A 16,623-nucleotide genomic window follows, 5' to 3' on the forward strand; every position below is an offset into this window, starting at 1 on the left:
CTTGTAGATGGTGGACAGGCTTTGGGGAGTCAGGAAGGGAGTTACTTGCTCTCCTATTCCTAACTTCTGATCTGCTCTTTCAGCCACTGTGCTTATGTGGTGGGTCCAGTTGAATTTCTGGTCAAAAGTAATCTCCAGGATGTTGATACTGGGGGTCTCAGCGATGGTAACACCATTGAATGTCATGGGGTGATGGTTAGTTTGTCTCTTATTAGTCATGGTCATAGCCTGGCATTTGTATGGCATCAATGTTACTTGCCACTTGTCTGCCCAAACATGGATATCGTCCAGATCTTGTTGCATTTGGACATGGACTGCTTCAGTGTCTGAGGAGCCGCAAATGGGGCTGAGCATTGGGCAATCATTGGCAAATATCCCACTTCTGACCTTCTGAAGGAGGGAAGGTCATTGATGAAGCAGCTGAAGATGGTTGCATTTGAGGACGTTGAGTGTTCTTCTGGGACAGTGATAGAGTCCCTATCATCTGAGATAGGAGCCATTGGTTCAAATCCCACCTGTTTCAGAGGTGTGTCATAATATCTGCCCTAAGGAATTCCTGCAGCGATGTCCTGGAGCTGATATGTCTGACCTCCAACAGTCATAACCATCTCCGAATGGGCCATCTCCAACTACTGGGGAGTTTTCCCTGATTCCTATTGATTCCAGTTTTGCTAGGGCTCCTTGATCCCTTACCTGGTTTGATATTGTCTTGACTTCAAGGGCAGTCAATCTCAACTCTCCTCTGGAATTCAACTCATGTTAAACCTCTGGAAATAATATTCTAATATTCATTCAAACAAAACCTATCATGTGGTGAGCCCTCTGTATCGAAACCTCCCTGAACTGGCTCTGTACAAAACAGAACAAGCTCAGTTTTTCTAATACTCCTCATAGAACTGTAAGACTGACTAGCATTCTCCTCCTAGATCTCCTCTGCAGAGTCAGAAAGAGCTTCATATTTGTTCTCAATACAATTCTCCAGTTGGTGAATAACCGATATTTTATAAAGATTTACAAACTTTTTCTTTCTCTATTCATCTAGGAAGTAAATCATTCCGTATGCCTTTTTAGAGACAATCTCCCACCAAATTCTGCCACATTCCAAGAATGTTTACAATGACAGATCAAGGCTTTCAGCACATGTTTTAAGGCCAAAATTCAATTTTTATCGAGTCTGCCTGACTACCCAACAAAAATCATTTTCCAGTCATAAACTTCCTATGACAGACACCTGCCCACGTCCTCAGTCTGGTATCGATATTGATCACTCCCAGTAGCTAATACACACAGTGTCCTGTACTGAGATAGACAACTTCCAGTAACTAACACACATAGAGTCCTCTACTGAGATAGACCACTCTCAGTAACTAATACTCACTGTGTCCTGTATCGGATATAGACCACTCTCAGTAACTAATACTCACTGTGTCCTGTATCGGATATAGACCACTCTCAGTAACTAATACTCACTGTGTCCTGTATCGGATATAGACCACTCTCAGTAACTAATACTCACTGTGTCCTGTATCGGATATAGACCACTCTCAGTAACTAATACTCACTCTACCCTGTATTGGAGATCACTCTGATTTTTCAGTTTTGCTCCCCGGGTTAGAGCTCAAATCTTTCACAATGTCATCTGCCCAATGGATGTGATCTAAACAGAGAAAGTGCTGGAGGAAATCTGCAGGTTTTGTCTAGAGACAGAAAGGGGTTGAAGGGGGTGTAAAATTTCCAGTGCAGAATGGGTTTTGTTCAGACCCTTTGCAGTTGCTACAGGGACTGCGCAGAGTTTCTCCAGCATTTCCTCTATTCAGTTCAGATCTCCAGCATCCACAGGTCTTTCCTTTTCTGTTCAATGGATATGATCAGTGCCAAAGGGGTTATTGGGGAATGAAAAGAGTGGATTCGGAGTGGGGAGGGACGGCTTGGAAAATAAAGATTGGGTTTCCCCCCGAGCTATCTCGATCTCTGAGGGCAGTGACGGATAGTGGACTGTGTGATAATCATGGCTGGGTCAGAGGAACAGGATCAGATCGAGCGCTATTTGTTCCTCTTTGGAAAACCCACCGAGTGTAACGGACTGAGGCTGGATCCTGGCTGTTAGGCTGCTCAGCCGGGGATCTATTCTGTTTATATCACCCCCCACTATGGATTTGTTCCTGGGGGCCCTCGGGGTCTATGGTGGGGGAGTGCTACTTGCGTTTATGCTCACTCAGCACCTTCTATTCGTAAACAGAGATTTCATGGTAAACATTCACCGATGAGATTGAAAGTTCAACAAAGAGAGGGGCCTGGTGGGGGGATTGAAGAACACTGGCCAGTCTGAACTTTGTGCAATTGGGGCATTGCTGGGTGCAGTCTGCTTAAGCAAAAGCTATTCAATGGTTCAACAGGGAGTGCAGTCCATACACAGGGTTGAGGCAGTGGGGGTGATACCCCTATGACCCCCTCACAGGAGCAGTGTAGGCCATTCATCCCATCGAGCCTCTTCTGCCTATCAATGATACCTTGCTGAGCTGTGACCTGACTCTATATACCTGCCTTTGGCCCCCATCCCTTAATATTTTTGCTTAACTAAATTTCTCCGTCTCACGTTTAAAATTAGCAGCTGACCCAGCATCCACTGCTGTTTGTGGAAGAGCATTCCAAACCTCTCCCACCTTTTGTGCGTAGAAGTGCTTCCTAACATCTCTCCCGAAGGAACAAAAATTGAGATTGTTTGGAAAAGCTCAGCATCTGTCGATCAAAATCAGAGTCAACCAGTTCTGAGGAAGGGTCGCTCCACCAGAAATATTAACTCTGACAGATGCTGCCAGACCTGCTGAGTTTTTCCAGCAATCTCGGTTTGATTTACAGCATCAGCAGTTCTTTCAGTTTTTATCTCACCTGAATGATCTGGCCCTAATTTTTTGATCTGATCCTGACCCTAGTCCTGGGATTCCCAACCAGTGGAAATGGCTTGTCCTTATCTACTCTTTCTTGTTAAGATCTTGAAGATTTCAGATCATTCTTTAAACTTCTCAGTTCCAGAGAAGAAAGGCCCTATTTGTATAATCTCGCCACATAACCTCATCCCTGAGGCTCAGATATATATGATGTACTCCCCCAAGGCCATTATATTCTTCCTAAGGTAAGGTGCCCAGATCTACATAGAACTCCAGGTGAGGACTGACCAGTGTTAGCCCAGCATTGCGACCATTAGTTAGTAATCAGTCGATTAGCTCAGTTGGGTGGACAGCTGGTAACAGCTAACAGAGTGGGCTCAATTCCATGAAAGTTACTAAAAGAGACCCTCCTTCTCAAGCTCCCCCCGCCCAGCCTGAGGCATGGTGACCCCCAGGTTTAATGACCACCAGTCATCTCTCTGTAATGACAGAGCAGCCCTGTGGGTCCTCTGGGACTATGCTGACTTTGCTTGAACAGAGCTTCCTTTGTGTTGCTGTAGCCACCACTTGGTCCCTGTTGCTATGTTCGCCTACTATCACCCCCCGGGCTGTGCCTTGCAGACTGAGAAGGTGCTGGGCTCACACCAGAAACGTAACCGCAAATTCTGGCCTGCCAATCCTGGTGTAATTGTTGAGGGTGTGCAGCCCTCTCAGAGGTGCAGGGTCTTCAATGCGACATCAGACTCTGCAGGTATTAGCAAGAAAGGCAGGAGAGTTCTCCCTGGCCAGTTTCAATGCCACCCTGGTGCAGATCTCTCACATACATACTAAATCAGATTTTCTAGTATTTAATCATGCTTGCAGTCTGGGAGGTTTCATTTTTCATCAATTGCACGTTTTCTGTATTAATGATCTGTGATTTCAAAAGGATTTTCTTGCATGTGAACTGCTGAAGGGAACATGTTTTGAAGAAAGAATACCTGACATTTGCACAGTGTTAGAATCCCTAACAGTGCAGAATGAGGCCATTCGGCCCATCAAGGCTACACCAACCCTCCAAAGAGCATGCCACTCAGACCCACTCCACTACCCTGTCACTGTAACCCTGCATTTCCCATGGCCCATCCACCTAACCTGCACATCTTTGGACAGTGGGAGGAAAAGGGAGCACCCAGAGGAAAGTCACACAGACACAGGGAGAATGTGCATACTCCACACAGACAGTCGCCTGAGGGTGGAATCGAACCCAGGTTCCTGGCACTGTGAGGCTGCTGTGCTAACCACCTAATCCTCAACAAAAATTCCAGAATGAAGGATGATAGGTACCACAGGGCTATGGGAAACGACAGGAAAATGGGATAAACTGGATGGTTCTAATAGAGCCAGTACAGGCAATATTGGTTAGATGACCTCCCTCTTTGCTGTATCAAGCCTTGATGCTGTGAGCATTTTTCATCTGAACTTGATAAATCCCAATGTCTCCAAAGGTGAGAGAGCTGCCTAGATAAGAAGACATTTGCAACAGCCTGTGCTTAGCATTTATTTGACCTCAGGACGAATTGTTCCAGTCCATGGAACAGGTACAAGCTGTGGCTAAAAGCAGAAGCTGGACCAGCAACCACATTTATGGTTGAGACTCCAGGCCTTCCAATGAGCAACATCATGGTAGATCAGCTCTTTTGGAAAGTGTTAGATGCTGTGGACAGCAATCAGCCAATATTACTCCATATTTATTATCCCTAAGGTACAGAGGATCAAATGTATCATAACTTCTTATAGGACCCTGCAGACGGTGCATTGACTGTCAACAATATGAGTACCAACTGCTCTCTTTCCTAGATGTGGAACTGGCGACAGGTTCATATGCAGGAACACAGCGATGCGCTGTGATGGAATGTGGCTTCCCAATCAGAATCCCCATGATATTCTGGACCTGCTATTAGTCAGCATCTGGTCAGTATTATCTCAACAACAGTGTCAGATCAGGAAACCTGTGAGAGGTTTATAATCTGCAGTTTTGAACAAACACACTCGGATCTGATGTGTAGGAGCAGGAGTGGGCCATTCGGTGAGATCCTGGCTAAGTGGATAATCCTCCACTCCACTTTCCGGCCTTTTCCATGTAACCCTTGACACCCTCACTGTATAAAAATCTATCTCAACTGTGAACGTACTCAATGACCCAGCTTCCAGCCCTCTTGCAGCAGAGAATTCCACTGAAAGAAGAAATTCTTTCTCATCTCTATTTTAAATGTGCAACCCCTTACTCTGAGATTATGGGCTCCGGTCCTAGAATCTCCCACAAAGAAGCTCTTGATAAAGGGGAGGTGATGGGTTAGTGGTATTATCACTGGACTATTAACCCAGAGACCCAGGGAATGTTCTGGGGACTTGGGTTCAAATCCTGTAATGGCAAATGGTGGAGTTTGGCTCCAATAGAAATACAGAATTAGGAATCTACTGATGACCGTGAATCAGTTGTCAGGAAAAACCCATTTGGTTCACTAATGTCCTTTAGGGAAGGAAACTGCCATCCTTACCTGGTCTGGCCTACATGTGACTCCAGACCCATAGCAATGTGGTTTACTCTTAGCTGCCCTCTGGGCAATTAGGGATGGGCAATAAATGCTGCCTGGTCAGTGACACCCTCATCCCATGAATGAGTAAATGGAGAAAAAAAACTACCCTATCAAATCTCTTAGGAGTTCTGCATGTTTCAGTGAGACTGCCTTTCTGTCTTCGATAATCCAACGATCACAGATTCAATCAACCCAACCTCTCTTCCATACCTATTATCAGCTGAGTGAACTTCTCCCGGACTGCCTTTAATACGAGTCTTTCTCTGAGACAGGAGTCCTAGGTTCGAGTCTCACCTTCTCCAGAGATGTATCATAACATCTCTGAACAAGTTAGTTAGAAAAATATCTACCAAGAGATTTAAGTTGGTTGAGACTATGTTGTGATGTTGAACTGATTTAAGCACATCCCTAGCTACCTCCTGGAGGGATACTTACAAAGGCTTTTATCCCCCATTAAATGTTTCAGCCTTCAATTTTAAGCGTGAAGCTCTGTTGTGTCTCTGTTTGTTTTGAAGATATGATGAATTAAATATTTATCTAGATCTGTTTATTTGTGTTTTCAGAATTTTTTCTGCCATCTGTAAGGTCTTGCTTCTCGTGGAGAACATTTAGGGGACAGCGTTTGCTGTATCATTTACAGTTTAGGCTGACTTTGGAAAAGGAATGTTAAATGTTGGTAAGGTTGGATCTGGGCCAAACTGGAATAAAAGGTTAGACCATAAGAAGTAGGAGCATAAGTAGGCCATTTGGCCCATCAAGTCTGATCTGCCATTCAGTGGGATCATGGCCGACCTGATAATCCTCACTTTCAACTCCACTTTCCTGCCTTGACCCTATATTCCATCTCCACTCAGAAAGAAGGCATAGGTAGTAAGTTTGTGGATGATGCCAAAATTGGTGGCACAGTAGACAGTGAAGAAGGTTTTCTAAGATTGCAAAGGGCTCTTGATCAAATGGATCAACGGGCTGACAAATGGCAGATGGTGTTCAATTTGGATAAGTGTCGCAAGGTATTGCATATTGATACAACAAAAGGGGCAAGACTTATACAGTTAATGGTAGGGCATTGGGTAGTGTTATAGAACAGAGGAACATGGGGGTCCAGGTATATAATTCTTTGAAGTTTGCATACACAGAGAAAAGTGGTTAAAGAAATGCTTAGCATGTTTGCCTTCATTCCTCAGTTCTTTGAGTATAAGCATTGTTGTGGTTGTACAGGGCATTGGTGAGGCCTCTTCTGGAGTACAGTGTCCAGTTTTTCCAGTGGTAGATGGTTTGAGTTACAAAAAAAGGCTGGATAAGCCTCCTTGACCTGTCTGTCTTCCCTCCCACCTATCCATCCCTCTCTCCCAACTGACCAACTCCCTACCTACACTCCCCTTTACTGGCTCCATCCCTGCCTCCTTGACTTCTCCACCTATCTGCTCCTCTATCCACCTTCCATCATTGCCTCCCCCTCTTCTTATTTACTTGAGTCCCTGTCCCCTCCCCCATTTCTGAAGAAGAGTCCAGACCCGAAACATCAGCTTTCCTGCACCTCTGATGCTGCCTAGCCTGCTGTATTCATCCAGCTCTACAATTTGTTATCTCAGACTCCAGCATCAGTAGTTCCTACTATCTCTGGATAAGCTAGGGCCTTTTCTCACTGGCCCGTAGGAGGTTGAGAATTGACCTTGTAGAGATTTATAGAATCACTGAAGAGCATAGATTGGATTAATGGTACATGTCATTTCCCTAAAATGGGGGATTTCAAGACCAGGGGTATATATTTAAAGAGAGAGGAGGAGATTTAAAAAACCATGAGGGGTAAATTGTTTTACACAGAGGGTGGTTTATGTGTGGAATGAACTTCTTGAGGAAGTGGTGGAATGCGAGCACAGTTACAACATTTAATAGACACTCAGATAAGTACATGAAATAGGAAAGTTTTGGATATGGGCCAGGAGCTGGGCTGGTGCAACTAGTTTGGTTTGGGATTATGTTCAGCATAGACTGGTTGGACCAAAGGATCTGTTTCCATGCTGTATTACTTTATAACTCTTTGACTGTAATAGTATTCATATATTTTTTGATAAAATGAAAATTTTCAACAGCTTTGAACTTAGCTGCTTCAAATTACTATTATCCCGAAAGGACTGATTATTGTCCTGTAAGATTAGGATATTTCCATAATCCCAAAGACTGAGGATATTCACATAATCCCAGTGCATTGGTGATATTCCCGAAGTCTCAGTAAGACTGCTAAATTTCCAAAGTCACAATAAATTGATGAAATTTCTGTCCAGGAAACAGGTGTGTAAATATAAATTGACTCCATCCGGCTATCCTGCTCTTCTGAAAATTCTCATCAGGCACAGAATTGTTCCAGTGCCAAAAGAGGCCATTCAACCCATCATATCCACACTGGCTGTTTGACCATTTTAACTTAATGCCTAACTCTTACATTTCCCCACTAATGCTGCACATTCTTTCTATTTAAGTAATCACCCAATACATCAATTGAACCTCCATCCACCACATTTCCAGGCAGTGCATTCCAGACCTAATCTAATTGCAGCTTAGAAAAGATATTTCTCACCTCACATTTGGTCCTTCTACAAAACACTTTGAGTCTTTGCCCTGGTTCCAGGTCCATTTTCTCCCACTCCCCTCTGTCCAAACATCTTGTGGTTTTCAAAACTTGCATCAATCTCCTCCCATCCTTCTCCTCTTCATGGTAAACAGTCACAATTCCCCCCCAATCTATCCTCATAACTACATTTCTCATCTCTGGAATCATTCTTGTAAACCTTGTCTGAAAATGTGGCCTGGAAGAGTGGACGTTGGGAAGATGCTTCCATTGGTAGGAGAGACTAGGACCTGAGGGCACAGCCATAGAGTAAAGAGAAGACCTTTTAGAAAGGAGATAAGGAGAAATGTCTTCAGCCAGAGAGTGGTGAATCCATGGAATTCACTACCATAGAAGGCTGCGGAGTCCAGGTCATTGAGTACAGTTAAGACTGAGATAGATAGGTTCTTGATTATCAAGGGGATCAAGGGTTCCAGGGAGAAAGTGGGAGAATGGGGTTGAGGAACTTATCAGCCATGTTTGAATGGCAGAGCAGACTCGATAGGCCGAATGGTCTTATGTCTGCTCCTATGTCTTATGGTCTTAACATTCTTCCTAGAGCATGGGGTCCAGAACTGTACACAATAGTCCAGCTGAGGTCCTAGTAGTATCCTATATATGTTCATCATTACTTCCCTGCTCTTGAACTCTGTGTCCCTATTAGTAAAGTCTAGAATACTATGAGTTTCATTAACAGCTTCATCTATCCATCCTGCCAACTTTAACGGTAAACAGAAACAGGAATTGCTGGAAAAACTCAGCAGGTCTGGCAGCATCTTTGGAGAGATAGCAGCGTCAATATTTTGGGTCCAGTGACCCTTCTTCAGAACTGATTGTAGCTAGGACAGCTGGAATTTATGGGGCGGAGGTGGCAAAGGAGTTGACTCTGCTCTCTCTCCACAGATACTGCCAGACCTGCTGAATTTCTCCAGCAATTTCCATTTTTGTTTGTTATTAAAGATGGCAAGGCGTGGAGTTTGGGATTGGTGGGAGAACACAGGGAAAGATGCTCAAGCCCTAGAATTATTGAAACCAATATTGAACACGGAGGGCTACAGTGTCCCTAAGTGGCAAATGAGGTGTTGCTCATTCAGCTTGAATTGAGCTTCGCTGGAGCACTGCAGCAAGCCAGAGACAGAGATGTTGGCCAGGGAGCAGAGTGGTGCGTTGAGTGGCAGGCAGCTGGAAACACAGGGTCATCTTTAATGACACATGCACATATGCATCAATGTCTTACTGCTCCTGCATCCTTTTTGGAAGGCTACCCTTTATTTGACACCAACTCTCATGCTTCTTGTACCAAAATGCATCACCTCATACTTCTCTGCATTGAACTTCATCCGCCATCTGTCTGCCCATTCCACCAATGTGTCAATGGTCGTTTTGAAGTTTAACACTGTCCTCTTCACATTATATCGTGCGGCCAATGTTAGTTATGTCTGTGGTGTCACGACCATGCTTGAACCCAGCGACATTTCAAACCAGGGTAAGAGTTCTCAGAGCCACAATGGAAAAGTCCAAGTTCAGGATTCAGAGGGAGAAACGTCAGTGTTTTCAGGAACAAAAACAGAAGTTGCCGGAAAAGCCCAGCAGGTCTGACAGCATCTGTGAAGGGAAAAAAACACAAGAGTTAACATTCCAGGTCTGGTGAGTGTTTTCTTTGAGACTGTAAGAACTGCTGACGCTGGAATCAGAGATAACACAGCGTGGAGCTGGAGGAACACAGCAGGCCAGGCAGCATCGGGGAGCAGGAAAGCTGATGTTTCGGGTCTGGACCCTTCTTCAGAAAACAAAGCCTTTATTGATTGAGGATGCATTAGGAAAGATCGGAGTCCACTTTCAGATTAGAATTCAGGCAGGGAAGAGAGTATACAATGAGGCAGTGTGTCATAGAACATAGAACAGTACAGGCCTTTCGGCCCACAATATTGTGCCGACACATTATCCTACCAAGATCAATCTACACTGCATACCCTACATTTTACAATCCTCCATGTGCCTATCCAAGAGTCGCTTAAAAGTCTTTAAAGTAAGTGACCCCACTACCACTGCCAGCAGTGCATTCCACACATCCATCAGTGTCTGTGTGAAGAAGCTTCACAGAACAGAGGGAAGACATTTGGATCGATGTGCCAGCATTAGCTGTTTGAGATGGAAAAGCCATGGAGTAGCAGCTCCCAATCTTTCTTTATCATTCTGTCAATACTGCACCTACTGGTGATACAATGGTAATGTTGCTAGTGATGTAGAATGAGCCCACCTCATGCATGGGGATGTCGTGGCCGGTGGAATTTAACATTTTTATATCAACCATCTGGAAGTGAAAGCCAGTCTCAGTAAGTGGTTACCACTAATGGATCACCATCACCGAAGGAAATCTGCCATCCTTACCTTACCACGTAATCCCAAGTCCAATGAAGTTAATTACTGACTGCCCTCTGAAATGGCTGAGTATGTCATTCACTTTAAGGGGCAGTTAGGGACGGGGAGTGGGGGGAGAATGCTGACCCAGCCAACAAGGCATGTGTCCATTGAAAGAATAAAGAATTTTGCATCAAATGACGTTTTGAAAGTGTCCACGGCACTTTCAGACAAAGCATTTCATTAGAGGCTCAGTTCGCTAAGATCCTGAGATCAGTCTGCATTATAAAATATGCTGTGATAAATCCCCACCCCACTTTCAATAACGCTGTGTGGAATATGGGCTACTTTTTGTTGCTAACACACAGCCCATTGCGTGTAACTGACTGTGAGGTTTCCCAGAATAAATTGACATGCACTTTCCTTTTTATCTCCAAGATAGATAGAAAGAGAGACCAAAACTATCCCAGCGCTCGTCTCTTACCATAAAGCCCCAGCACATTCCTCTGATTGGAATAGTAACCCAGATTCCCCTCAAAAAAAATGCAGCCATCTCTGCCTTAATGTCTCACTGAGATAAAGCGTTCCAGTTTCCAACAACATGATGAAATATCTGTTAACCTTTCCCCATACTGACTGTTAACATAAAATGGGTGAGCTGCCTGCTCCCTGACTCACCAGCTTCCACATCGAAGGATACACTTTGAGAGAGAGGGAATGTGACAGATGCTCAGCCAGGATGACAGGCTTGTCTTACGAGGAGACATTGAGGAACCTTGAGGTTTGAATGCTGAGAGGCGATCTCAATGGAGCTTATAAAATTCTCAGTGCAATCAACACGTTAGGTTGGGAAGAGAACGGTTCCCCACGCTAGTGAGTCCAGACCTAGGGCACAGGCTCAGAATAAGGGACAATGCCACCAAGGCCTGAGATAGGACAAATTTCCTCACTTTGTTAACAGCGATTCTTTGTAAATTTTTGACTGTGGAGAGCTGTGGACCTTTCACGATTCAGCATGTTCGAGGAAGTAATCAATCGATTCCAGCTTTACGGATTGTGTGGATTAATGGTGTTGAGGTAAGTGATCTGTTTGACATTTCACTGGGTGAACAGGCCTACCCCTGGGCCTATGTCCTAACTCCAACTATCTCAGCCGAGCAGCTATTGCATCACATGACAGAAACATCTTTGCGAAGATTTCCCGAATTAATATCTATTCTTGGACGTGTCCCAAATATTATTCTTTAATGATCTGTGGAGTTTCCTCCTCAGAGTCCTACAGTCTACAAGTTACTTGCAGTCTACAGTCTGCAGTGGGGTCAGCCAAGAGGTGAGGGGGATGGACAGTCTTTGAAAGCACCCCTTGCAGTAATGAGGTCACCGGGTTCGTCAACATGTAACAAAATAAGGCAGTGTGTGTTGTCAAGGCTGCTAGGAATTACTTGGTTGCTGATCACATTGAGTTCAGGCCATCCAAAGAACATCGTTGAAATGTGTTCTGGTAGCACGCTCAGAGCTGGAGGGAAGGCAATTAAAATAAAACTGGGAAGATCCTGTGGAATACCCATGAGCTTGGATCTTGCACAGTATCGTTCAGCTGACCCCCAGAAATCAACTCGCCCACAGCTCATTCCAGCTTCATGGCTTCAACCCTTTCTTAGTAAAGGAACCTATAATATTTTGTGAATATCTGCAGAATCCCCTATCCCTCCCCTTCCCACAGTATAAATAAAAGGAGAAAAATAAAAAGTAAAACACTGGTAAAACAATGCAAAATTAGACTGAACGGTTAAATAACACATTGTTGTAATGTAACTTTTGGTTCGCTACAATGATACCATATCATATTTATTTCACTTTAGCTTTTGTGCAAAGTTTAAGAAAAATTCTTCTGTATTTGGTACAATTTTCAACTGTCTTGAAACTTGTGTGGAATGCTTTAGGCATTAACCCTGTTACTTTCTTTCAGTTGATACTTCTGAAACATTCATTCACTCGATGAGGGCATCGCTGCCAGGCGGCATTTATTGCCCCATCCCTAATTGCCCAGGGGGCAGCTAAGAGTCAACTACATTGCTGTGGGTCTGGAGTCACATGTGGGCCAGACCAGGTAAGGATGGCAGTTTCCTTCCCTAAAGGACATTAGTGAACCAGGTGGGTTTTTCCAACAATTGACAATGGATTCATGGTCATCATTAGATTCTTAGTTCCATGTTTTTATTGAATTCAAAGCACAACATCTGCCTTGTGGGTTTTGAATCCAGATCCCTGGAATATTACCAGGGTCTTTGGCTTCATAGTCCAGTGATAATGTCAATAGGCCATCGCCTCTCCAGTGTCAGTGATGCATTGCATTCTAATCCATAGAGCTAGTCATTGAAGGATGGAGCTGGAGCTATTTCTCCTCATTTTGTATTTATTTATTTATTTTCTATTCATTTATGGGATGTGGGCGTCACTGGGCTGGCCAACATTTCTTGTCCATCCCTAGTTGCCCTTGAGAAGGGGGTATTGGGCTGTCCTCTCGAACTGCTGCAGTTCACCCACTGTAGGTGGACCCACAATGTGATACATTCCATGCATGTAGCTCCTAACACAACCTGCACCACAGTTTCACTAAGTGTCACTTTATATGTGCTCAAATTAAACCTTGACTAACGCTCACACTCTTATTCATCATCCCATTCTGCTGAAGCCAGGAATACAGCTTCCAGTTCAGGTCTCCCTGCATTAGGAAGGATGTTGTGAAGCATGGAAAGATTCGGAAAAGCTTTGCAAGGGTGCTGTTGGGGTTGGAGGGCTTGAGCTGTAGGGAGAGGCTGGACAGGCTGGGGCTACATTCCCTGGAGTGTCAGAGGCTGAGGGGTGACCTTATAGAAGTTTATAAAATCATGAGGGGCATGGATAGGGTGAATAGGCAAGGTGTTTTCCACTGGGTGGGGGAGTCCAAAACTAGGGGGGCATACGTTTAAGGTGAGAGGAGAAAGATTTAAAAGGGGCCTAAGGGGTAACATTTACACGCAGAAGGTGATGTGTATATGAGCTGCCAGAGGAAGTGGTGGAGGCTGGTACAGTTACAACATTTGAAAGGCATCTGGATGGATATATGAATAGGAAGAGTTTAGAGGGATAAGGGACAAATGCTGGCAGATGGGACTAAATTAATTCTGATATCTGGTCAGCAAGGATGAGTTGGACTGAAGAGATAATGGGAACTGCAGATGCTGGAGAATCCAAGATAACAAAGTGTGAAGCTGGATGAACACAGCAGGCCAAGCAGCATCTCAGGAGCACAAGAGCTGACATTTCGGGCCTAGACCCTTCATCAGAGAGCCACAGGGTCTGTTTCGATGCAGTACAACACTATGACTATAACTATATCATGTATGAAGTTGCTCAAGTCTCCAGTGTAAGGTATTAAATTCCCAGCATGCTGAAATCTAACATAAATGTCCTTGTTCACTTGCTGTGTATTTCCACTTGCCCTGTTCCTTCACCATTTGTTTCTCTGTGGGAAATGAACTCAAATTACTGTGGGTGAAATAAACATATGAGTGGGTCAAACACCAACATGCGTTGTAATTTGATTCACCGTGTCTTGAACTCACTGAGCCATAACATGAACCCTGGCCCAGCGAGGAGTGGATTTGATTCTTCCAGCTGCCTATTTGCTTCGGCTTCTGTACTGAAGAATGACACCGGTTCACGTTGGTCGAGATTATCAGCAAATACGCTGCTCTCCACTTGAGGGTCTGCCATGTTAAGCAAGCAAAAATGTTTCACTAAAATAAACAAAGCTCTGATTAGAGCTCTTGCCCCAGAACTCTTTAAGTGGCCAGTTCCCACATTTGCTGCTTTTGTAAACAGTTAAATACAAAATGTAACTCTCCAGCTCCCAGCTTTCCTGTATATTGTAATTTTTTCTTGTGTTTTCCTGTCAATGATTTTACATTGTTTTCTCGTGTCCACTAAGCAGGGAGGAGTAACCAGATTAATGTGGACACAATTAAATGATAACTTTCAACCTAGTTGTAATATACTCAATTGAATCTCACTCTGCTCTGCCTCGCTTTTTACTGAGCTGCTACTAATTCATGCAGTGCCGAATATATTCTCAATATGCGGAAATAAACTGGAAAAAACTGCTTGTGAATTTGTAAGCAGCGTTGTAATTGGCCCCTCAGACTGGCGAAAAGTGGGAAATGGTATTCTACTGAGATTTTCCAAGCAGCTGTTAAATGCAGGACCTGATCAAGAGGTTATAAACAGATCCATAACCACAAGAAGAGCAGATTGATTCTCTCTAATCTCCTGCCTGATACTTATCCCTCCACCAACATTGCAACGAAGCAGATCATCTGACTTTTATCACATTGCAGCACCTGGGAGCTTGCTGTGCACAAATTGACTGCCCTGTTTCCCACAGTGCAATGGAGGTCCCACCTCAGAAAGTATTTCACTGGCTGTAACAGCACTGTGAGACAATCTGTTGTAGAGCAAGCCATGAAATTGGAGATTGCTCTATTATTGACTCGCTTTTCATGTTAACGGCTTTCTCCTAACCAGTCATAGGGCATGGATATCACTGGCCAGGTTGTTCCTTCATTGAGACATTCAAGAGGTTTTCTTTTAGGTAATAGCGGTGTACAAGAGTGTGAAGAAAAGACAAACCTTGGCACGACATAATAGACCACCCTTCGCCGTGGTAATCCTGAGATTCCCATCTCCTGCCGCTGACTGCAAGTCCAGAGAATAACCCATCCCCAATTACCCAGAGGGCAGTTAACAGTCAACCACACACTGCTGTGGGCCTGGAGTCACGTGTAGGCCAGACCAGGTAAGGATGGTCGTTCCCTTCCTTAAAGTGACCCTGATCGGATTCAGGAATCGAGGCACAATTTCAAAACATACCGAAGGTCCCAAACTGGGGGCAGGACGGAGTATAGACTGATCTCCTGGGATGGACTTATGAGGAGCGACTGGGTCAGTTAGAACTGGAGTTCAGAAGAATGACTAGGGATCTCATAGAAACCTCTGGAATTCTAACAGGGTTAGGCAGGGTAATTACAGAAAGGATGTCCTGCTGATGGGTGAGCCAGGGGGTCACAGACTAAAAGTAGACCATTTAGCCCTGAGATGAAGAGAAATGCCTTCACCCTGAGGGTGGGACAATCTGAGGAGCTCTCTGTCACAGGAAGTGTTTGAGGCCAAAACATTAAGTGTTTTCAAGGAGTCAGATAGGGGCTATAGGAATCAAAGTGTTTGGGAGAAAGTGGAAACAAGGTTGGATGATCAGCCATAATCATATTGAATGATGGAGCAGACTCGTGGGGCCAAATGGCTCCTGCTCCTATTCTCTGTGTTTCTACTTTAAGTTTGTTGATGTTGGGGAGAGCTGTGGCAAAATTCATGAAGCCATTCACATATTGAGGAAAAAGTGGATAATTTCCAGGTGAGTGTAGGAAGGTGAGCATTCTGTATTAAAAATGCCCAAAACGTAAAATCAAGACACTCCATACCCATTGGCAAAATCTCACCTTGTTCACAAATGGCCATGCCAAACTGCCCTGGGCCAGTGCCACTGGGGCAGCACGGTGGCTCTGTGGTTAGCACTGCAGCCTCACAGCGCCAGGGACCCGGGTTCGATTCCAGCCTCGGGCGACTGTCTGTGTGGAGTTTGCACATTCTTCCCGCATCTGTGGGGTTTTCCTCCGGATGCTCCGGTTTCCTCCCACAGTCCAAAGATGTGCAGGCTAGGTGGATCGGCCGTGCAAACTTGCTCGTAGTGTTCAGGGGTGTGTGGGTTATAGGGGGATGGGTCTGGGTGGGATGCTTCAAGGGGCGGTGTGAGCTTGTTGGCCCGACACACTGTAGGGAATCTAATCTAATCTAATCCCACGCTGCACAGAGCAGGCAGAGTGCCTGAGTTCTCCTGTGATTACAGTAACACAGTGTCATTGTACCCAAGGTATCTAAAGAGGAGCTTTAATCGAAGTGATCAACATCACGAGGGCTCCAGACCCAGCAGAAAACGTTGCTGTTGGTGAACCAGAGGGCGCAGATTGATGGCAAGTGACAGGGGAATCAAGTGTGACATGGGACTGAGAATAAACGGCCTGAGAGTGTGATGGAGACTTCAGAAAGATGTGCACCCGAGAGGCAGAATAAATCGCTTGCTGGCTGCTGT

The sequence above is a fragment of the Stegostoma tigrinum genome, chromosome 22 (genome assembly GCF_030684315.1).
Source record: "Stegostoma tigrinum isolate sSteTig4 chromosome 22, sSteTig4.hap1, whole genome shotgun sequence".
Lineage (NCBI taxonomy): Eukaryota > Metazoa > Chordata > Chondrichthyes > Orectolobiformes > Stegostomatidae > Stegostoma > Stegostoma tigrinum.